The sequence below is a fragment of the Nicotiana attenuata genome, unplaced genomic scaffold (genome assembly GCF_001879085.1).
Source record: "Nicotiana attenuata strain UT unplaced genomic scaffold, NIATTr2, whole genome shotgun sequence".
Lineage (NCBI taxonomy): Eukaryota > Viridiplantae > Streptophyta > Magnoliopsida > Solanales > Solanaceae > Nicotiana > Nicotiana attenuata.
This window is the reverse complement of record NW_017670461.1, coordinates 656,372-665,591: the sequence shown is the minus strand read 5'-3', so window position 1 is coordinate 665,591 and position 9,220 is coordinate 656,372.

The following is a 9,220-nucleotide window of genomic DNA, read 5'->3' as shown; positions in this document are numbered from 1 at the left end:
TCTCTCTCTCTCTCTCTCTCTCTCTCTCTCTCTCTCTCTCTCTCTCTCTCTCTCCCCTCAAGAAAGGAAAAGAATATCCCTTCTCCAAAAAAGAAAAAGGCCCGGAAGAGGAGAGATAAACGGATTCTCTAAACCTCTCCCAAAAAAAAGGCAGGATCGATCTGGAGGATAGAAAATGGATTACTATTCCCTGAACCTCTCCAGGGAGAGGCACGGCCAATTTTCATTATCAATAAAGTCTCTTGAATGTCATCTCTATTACGTCTGCTATCCTGTTGCTTCAGTTCTTAATTCGGTATTAATTATGGTTGGCTATGATTTATCCCTTTTTATACATTTGATTGATTTGCTTAAATATTGTTCGGCGCAACATTTTAAGTCAAACAATTTGGCGCCGTCTGTGGGGATTTCCTAGCGAGAACTCTTAGTTCTTCCCGAATCAAAGGAAAAGCATCAAGAGGATAGCTCGATTCAAACCAGAATCGACGGAAACGCACCAAACAGAGAAGATGGAGAAGTCGTCCCTCGCTATAACTCCCACTCATCTTCCCCACCACGTCAGGCCGGAAACCAGCGCAAAAGCGCCGCAAACGAGAAATCGAAAATGAACCTGGAACAATTTAAATGTCATGATCAAGCAGATGAGCATAACGCGAACACAACATGTGATGCAGGCTAAACGCCTTCGCCATCAAAACAGTATAGTTCGACCTCGCTCAAACTGGCTCAGGCTAAATGCCTTCGCCATCGACAGTACAGTTCGACCTCGCTCGAACTGGGACTCAGGCTAAGTGCCTTCGCCATCAAAATAGTACCGTTCGACCTAGCTCGAACTGGGACTCAGGCTAAATGCCTTCGCCATCGACAGTACAGTTCGACCTCGCTCGAACTGGGACTCAGGCTAAATGCCTTCGCCATCAACAGTGTAGTTCGACCTTGCTCGAACTGGGATTCAGGCTAAATGCCTTCCCCATCGAAATAGTACTGTTCGACCTCGCTCGAGCTGGGACTCAGGCTAAACGCCTTCGCCATCGACAGTACAGTTCGACCTCGCTCGAATTGGGGCTCAGGCTAAGTGCCTTCGCCATCGAAATAGTACCGTTCGACCTCGCTCGAACTGGGACTCAGGCTAAATTCCTTCGCCATCGACAGTACAGTTCGACCTCGCTCGAACTGGGACTCAGGCTAAATGCCTTCACCATCAACAGTGCAGTTCGACCTTGCTCGAACAGGGACTCAGGCTAAATGCCTTCGCCATCGAAATAGTACCGTTCGACCTCGCTCGAGCTGGGACTCAGGCTAAATGCCTTCGCCATCGACAGTACAGTTCGACCTCGCTCTAATTGGGACTCAGGCTAAGTGCCTTCGCCATCAAAATAGTACCGTTCGACCTCGCTCTAACTGGGACTCAGGCTAAATGCCTTCGCCATCGACAGTACAGTTCGACCTCGCTCGAACTGGGATCAGGCTAAATGCCTTCGCCATCAACAGTGCAGTTCGACCTCGCTCGAACTGGGATTCAGGCTAAATGCCTTCGCCATCGAATAGTACGTTCGACTCGATCGAACTGGGACTCAGGNGGACTCAGGCTAAATGCCTTCGCCATCGAAATAGTACCGTTCGACCTCGCTCGAGCTGAGACTCAGGCTAAATGCCTTCGCCATCGACAGTACAGTTCGAACTCGCTCGAACTGGCTCACGCTAAACGCCTTCGCCATCGACAGTAAAGTTCGACCTCGCTCGAATTGGGACTCGGGCTATGTGCCTTCGCCATCGAAATAGTACCGTTCGACCTCGCTCGAACTGGGACTCAGGCTAAATGCCTTCGCCATCGACAGTACAGTTCGACCTCGCTCGAACTGGAACTCAGGCTAAGTGCATTCGCCATCGATAGTACAGTTCGACCTCGCTCGAACTGGGACTCAGGCTAAGCGCCTTCGCCACCAAAACAGCATAGTTGACCTTGCTCGAATCGGGACTCCGGCAAAGTGCCTTCGCCATCAAAGCATTATAACTCGATCTCACTCGGGCAAAAACAACCACCTACTGCCCACAACCGAATCGCAAATCGATAAAGAGTACGCCATCACAAAGCTAATAGCAAAAAAAGGATCCTTTATTAATGGAACCGGAAACGCGGGCCAACACCGCTTACATCCGGTTCAAGCCGGCCGAAGAATCAAATAAAAAAAAAGAGGAAACAGCAAACAAACAAACGCCCATCGGCATAACCAAAGGAAAGATCAACACAGGACATAATTATTTTTTTTTCACTCGGCGCCAGCGGGCGCCAGCACCGCCGTCGCCATCCTCACCTCCATCAAGGCCATCATCATCTCCACCACGGGCACCATCATCGGGCTCGGGCGTCCCCACGTCATATCCGCAGCTGGCTCTTGCTTCGCGGGCTTTTTGGCGTGCCACCTCAACAGCCTCCTCAGACACAGCGCCCTCCTCCAATAGGTTCATAAAAATGTCAAGCTGGGCTTCGGCATAGACCAAAAGATCATGAGTCTGGGGGGGGGGGGGGGTAACACCGGCACGAGCCGGTCCAGCCAAGGCCCTCAGGCGCTGGTTCTCTTCCTCCAAAACAGCAACCCGATCCGACAAATCCTGGGCCTCCTGATCAATCTTGCCGATTCGCTCCTCAAGCCTCGCCTCCCTAAGGGCCGCAGCCTCACCCTCTGACTCTCGTTGAGACTCCTGGACGCGAACTCCTGCCTCAAAGGCCGCTGCCCTAGTTGACGCGTCCCTCTCCGCACGCTCCAGGTCGGCGACCTGAACCTCTAGGGCAGCCAGCTTCGCTCCCCACTCGGCCTCAATTTCCACAATTCTGGCCCAGCTTTGCTCTATCTCCAGCTTTAGTTCCCGCACCTTGCCTTCCATATACTCTCACTCGGTGGCGACACCCCTCCCCACTTCGAGCTCCTCGTCCTTAAGACGAATTCGCTCCTCGAGCTCACTCCTGCTGCGCAGCAATTGCAATAGCTCACGGTCCTTCCGCTCCAACTCCTCGCCCAACGCTTGGTTGCGAGGATCATTTCTCAACCGCTCATGCGGCTCACGGCACCTATCGCGGTAACGACGGTATTTCCCCAACATCTGTATAAAGATCCTCGACCGAACGTTGGCCCTGCGGATATTCTCCACTTCTAGTATATACGACTACAAAACATAAAGAGTAGTTAGAAAAATGTCCGCTCCACACTAAAGGGCCGACGGATTAAAAGTCTAGTATAACATACCCGCAAGCCCATTACGGCCACCTCTTCAATCACGGCGACGTCCGGAAACTCCCTCAGGGACTCATTCTCAGCCTCGGAACAACAGCAGGCTGAACTGCTCCACCAACTCACCCCTCTGGGCCAACAGGTTCATATCTGCGGGAATATCAACGAGGCGGGCCGGCCCTCCCGCATTGACCACCGAATGGGTGATGCCCTCTTCAAACATTCGAACGTCATCAGGGTCCAGATCGGACTCAGACTCATACTCGTCTACCAGCGCGGTCTTCCTCCTCTCCGCCGCCGACGGTGTGGCACGACCTACCGAGGATGACGGCGGCTCGACCAAGGTCGCGTCAGTAGTCTCCAAGGACCGATCATTCGTCGCATCCGCAGCAGGAACTTCTGTTCGAGGTGCAGCAATAGCGGAGTCCTCTGGGCTCTGACTCGCAGGAAAAGCACCAACCGTATGTTCCGCCTTTGCAGTAGATTCTGCGACAACGCCTCCCTCCTGGCCCGCCGGAGGAGAATCCAAGTTAATCACCGTTGGGGGAGCCATCTCGAAGCCCACTCTCCGCCTCTTTGGTGGCTCGTCCTCCTCCCCGGTCGACGACGACTCAGCTCGCGGACGAACACTACCGGACGGGCCTTCATCCTGAGGCACGGCCCGAGCTGGGTTGGTGAGAGTCACCGACTCCACAGATGTCACCCTCGACGAAGGACGAGCTACAGATGGAGCACTAAGCCGAGCAACCGCACCCGGGCGACGAAACGCCAACTGAGGGGCCCGGGTTCTGCGAACCCTCCCTAATCACAACGAACAAAGTTCAGGAAATGAGAAATGGACAAAAGAGGTCGGGCAGTAAGAAAGCAATCTCACCTGTGAGGGGCCTACGACCGAACGTCAGATGGAACGACGCCAAGTGCGAATCCCTGCTGTGTGGGGCAGGACGGCCTCTACCCATTCCCGGATTCCCTCCAAGGGCGGCGGCGACACCTTCTCAGCTGCAGAACATCAGAAATAAGTCTACAGGTAACACAAGACATAAGGGAAGATAGACCGAAACGAATTCTGGCGACCGAAAGCAGATACTTACGGGCGAAATTCCATACCGCCGGGAAGCCGGTCGGATCAGCCACGAGAAGCTCGGTCCGCACGAAGAAGAAATTATCAGTAAAGCGGCGGTTGGTACAGTCGTCCATACCGACCACCAACCCTCTTGACCCACGAGGACGCACGTGGATCATAGTGCCCCGAATCCTTTGGGGGGCGAACAGGCTAAGCACATACCTCAGGGTGACTTCACGACTTGCCAGCTCCGCGTATTTAATGAACATGAGAAAGAGCTTATACAAGTACGGAGATATCTGGGCGGGGCACACCTCATAGTAGCGACAAAAGTCGACCACTAGCATCGGGAGTGGCAATGTGTACCCCACAATGAAAGGGTACGCGTAGAACGAGCAGTACCCAGGGCGGTCTATCTGCACCCTGTCATTTTTCTCGGCGGGTATTATCTCGACGTAGCTGGGGATGCCCCATCGCTCCCTCATCTCCTTTATTCCAGACTCCCCCATAAGGGATTCAATGTCAGGGTACTCCCTGCCGCCATCGGCGCTGAAGTCTTCCACCACCTTCCCCGTACGGAACAAGATCTCATCCACTGAGGGAACATCTTCGTTCTCCACCAGGTCTAAATCCCCCTCCGCCGGAGCGTGACCCTTAGTCGCCGGCGGGATGGCCGGAAGATTGTCGTGAGAAAAAGTTTCCGCCATCGTTAACTAAGAGAGGAAGAGGGAAACTTTATCGGAAAAACAGGAAGATTAGAGGAAGAGTGTGAGAGAATAGGCAAAGAAAGAGCTCAGAATGCCCAAGGGATGAATATTCAGGACACCCTCTCGAAAACAGGCAAAAAGAAAGTATGAATGACAAAGTGCAAGGTCTAACCAATTTATAGGGCATGAATTCCCCAAGCGCGGAGACCAACAATCGTCATTAGAAGCTGGCCAGTCATGAAAACAATTTGGTCCCTCGGGAACATGCGCCATAATGATTGTCAAGCGCCATTACGACTGTTCGCACAAAGCAACATTCCATCTATCAGCCGCCGTTTCACCTTCGAAACCGTCGCGACGGTATGAAAAGTATCGACGAACACCCTCTATGTTGTTTCGAAACTCATGGCGTGACTAAGAGAGGGAATACGAACCAGACTCCCAATACGACCACGTCGCTACATAGTCCGTACGTCGAGGCCGATAGGGTACAACCCCGACGAATGGAGGGACTAACTGTGTCGGTCAGAAATCTGACCAATCGACCGTCGTGGTATCGACCCCGTCTCAAGTACGCTCCCCAAAGCAATGACCAGCGAACCTGACCTCGCCCAATCCGCATCAAATACGAAGCAAGCGTTGAGGTCGCCCCCTCTACCTGGTCGACCAAAAGAAGGCCCAATGGGCGTGAGGCCCCAACTATAAATAGGGAAGAAAAGAGTTATTTTAAGGGGGGGGCTCCAGATATTTTGGGGCATTCTCTCTCCCTCCCTCTCTCTCTCTCTCTCTCTCTCTCTCTCTCTCTCTCTCTCTCTCTCTCTCTCTCTCTCTCTCTCTCTCTCTCTCTCTCTCTCTCTCTCTCTCTCTCTCTCTCTCTCTCTCTCTCTCTCTCTCTCTCTCTCTCTCTCTCTCTCTCTCTCTCTCTCTCTCTCTCTCTCTCTCTCTCTCTCTCTCTCTCTCTCTCTCTCTCTCTCTCTCTCTCTCTCTCTCTCTCTCTCTCTCTCTCTCTCTCTCTCTCTCTCTCTCTCTCTCTCTCTCTCTCTCTCTCTCTCTCTCTCTCTCTCTCTCTCTCTCTCTCTCTCTCTCTCTCTCTCTCTCTCTCTCTCTCTCTCTCTCTCTCTCTCTCTCTCTCAAGAAAGGAAAAGAATATCCCTTCTCCAAAAAAGAAAAAGCCCCGAAAGAGGAGAGATAAACGGATTCCCTGAACCTCTCCCAAAAAAAGGCAGGATCGATCTGGAGGATAGAAAATGGATTACTATTCCCTGAACCTCTCCAGGGAGAGGCAGTGCCAATTTTCATGATCAATAAAGTCTCTTGAATGTCATCTCTATTACGTCTGCTATCCTGTTGCTTCAGTTCTTAATTCAATATTAATTATGGTTGGCTATGATTTACCCCTTTTTATACATTTGATTGATTTGCTTAAATATTGTTAGGCGCAACATTTTAAGTCAAACAAATTTGTCTTTGAAGTTATTCGTAATCTTTCTTTTGTAATGTACATAAAGCAAATAAACCATACGAGAAAACACTGTAGCCTACAGACTGTAGGTCACTAATTTTAGTGTTGTCACTTTTAATTGTTTTTGCACGAACTATTTTCCTCGAGCACTAAGCACTAGCTTTTTTCAAAATTTGATTTTAAACTTGCTTCATACTATGATTGTCCAAATCACTGTTTAATTATGATATACATCAATTATTTTAGCTAATACACTCTAACTAGTACTTAAAATAAAATTAATTTTGTCGTCAATGCTTACTTCAAGTAATTAAAGAGCCCAGAATTTAAACGTCGATAGAAAATATTATTCTTGCATATGAATACTCTTTGACTTGACTTGAAACTCGACTAACATTCGAAAAAATTAGCTTGGAATTTTAATCATGTCTTCTGTTTATGACTTTCAATTACTTGTACAGAAAATATTTGAAGTGAAATATGTCAATACCAAGTGGAGCTCCCCTTTCAAAAGAAAGAAACAACAAAAATAGCAACGATAATAATGACGATCACAAAATTTTTGAATCCTCCAGTAGTATTTCTTCATTTTTATTTTACATCCAAGGAGTATTTATTAATTTTAAGAATAATGATGTGACTCGTTATTTTTGTTCCAAATGTATTTAACTGAACTAATACAAATTCATTTGATAAAGGTCAAAATGGAGGCACATAGCGAAGAACAAAGATTTTCTATGAGTGAAGAAAAGAATATGGTCATGCAAAATCAGCAAGACAACTCTGTCCAAGAAAATAATCGAAAGACCAAAATTCTATAAATTTTAAAGCAGTAAGATCATTCCAATTTGTTATATTTTATTATTATACTTTATTTAATGTTTTACCATTTAAAATCGTCGTTCTTCCTCTTTTTTACTTTCTCTATTCTCCTTTTCTTTTTACCTACTTTTTTTTAGAAGATAGATACTTATATTAATATTAAATATTGTTCATAATATTACAGACCCTTTGTGCCTTATGGTGGACACATAAGTTTCCAAAACTAGCTAACAGATTACATGCACCTTCTGAGAGGTGTTTAACAAAAGGAGAACAACCAAGTTTATCTAGAGAAACTTGCTGCATAACGATAGGTGGTGGAGTAGCAAAAATTGATAGTTTCCTGATTTTGGATTGATCAGAGGCTTCCTTGGCTAGCATGTGAGCAACTATGTTTCCTTTACGAAAATTATGTTTGATCACCATCTCCTCCTTCCTCTGGGCATTAACAACTTGCAAGAGTGTATAACATTATTAAAAATATCATGATTTGTTGTTAATACTTGTATTACCTCAGTAGAATCAGTTTCTACTTCAATTGGGTAGAATCCATTTTCTTTTGCTATTGCGAGACCTGTTTGGAGAGCTAGGAGCTCTGAGTGTAGGATGGTCACAGCATGGACTTGTTGGTTGAAATCCATGATCCAGTCTCCCGAGCTAGTTCTGAAGACTCCTCCTATAGCGGTTGATCCATTTTTAAAGGCACCATCAATATTGAGTGTGTACCAGTTTCCGAAGGTTTATGCCAATGTACCTCAATTTTTTTCTGGGCATGCATGTTGGTTTCATTTTCGGCTAAGAACTTGTATTCTAAGGCGTGATTGAACACAGTTTTGGCTTTCAATACAAGGGTTATATTGTTGTGGATGTTATTGTTTCTGTTAAGCCAGATGCCCCATAGGGCAAAAAGCAAAGAAGTCATCCCATGTAATCGGGAGAGCGGGAAAACTGTGATTTAAATTCTTAATGGTGAGTAGCCAATGGTCGTTTGTGTTGAGGGGGATGTCGTGAATACCTAAGATTTGCCAAAACTTGAGAACAAAGGGGCAGCTTAAAAAGATGTGCTCGATAGTCTCTTCTGCCTCTCGGCATGCTGTGCATTGTTTGTCGATATTGATCCCAATATGAGCTAAGTAGGATCTTGTGGGGAGTTTATTGTGGAAAACCTACCATAGAAAATATTTGATCTTGTTGGGGCAGTTGATTTTCCAGATCCATTTGAAGTTTTTCCTACTATGTTGAAGATTGTTAATGATGGTGTAGCAAGAAATTGTGTTGAAAAGACCACTTCCACTATTTTCCCATATAGCAATATCTTTATAGTTTTTGGTTTAAAGGGAAAGGAATGGTATTAATCAGTTCTTGGATGGGATCTGGAAGATGGAAGGATAGTTTGCTTAGGTTTCAGGTGTTATTAGCAGAAAGATCAGTTATTTTGATGGAGAGATCACCTTTGTTGAGGGGACCCTCTATACAATTTCTAAGACAAGGCATGGATGGTATCCATATGGAGTTCCAGATGTCAATGCTAGAATTCTTGTTAGGAATCCAAAGAATGCCTTTGTTACAGTAATACCATCCTTTGAGGACACTTTTCCATATAAAAGAGGTATAGGTAGGAGAGTTGATTTATGAGATTAGGCGCCAAGAAAGACCCATTAACAAAGGTAAATTCTTATCTTTTGCTGCCCTTATCCCAAGCCCACCAAATTCCTTAGGGGTGGTAATGATTTTCTAGTTAATGAGGTGAAGCTTTTTCTTTTCTTTAGTAGATCCCCAAATAAAGTCAGTCCCATTGAATTTTATCTATCTGCTTATGGATCTTATTGGGAAGTAATGTATATTGCATAATGTAGTTAGGGATGGCATTAAGAGTAGAGTGGGCTAACGTAGTTCTTCCCGCAATATTAAGAAATTTAGTTTTCCAACTAGCAAG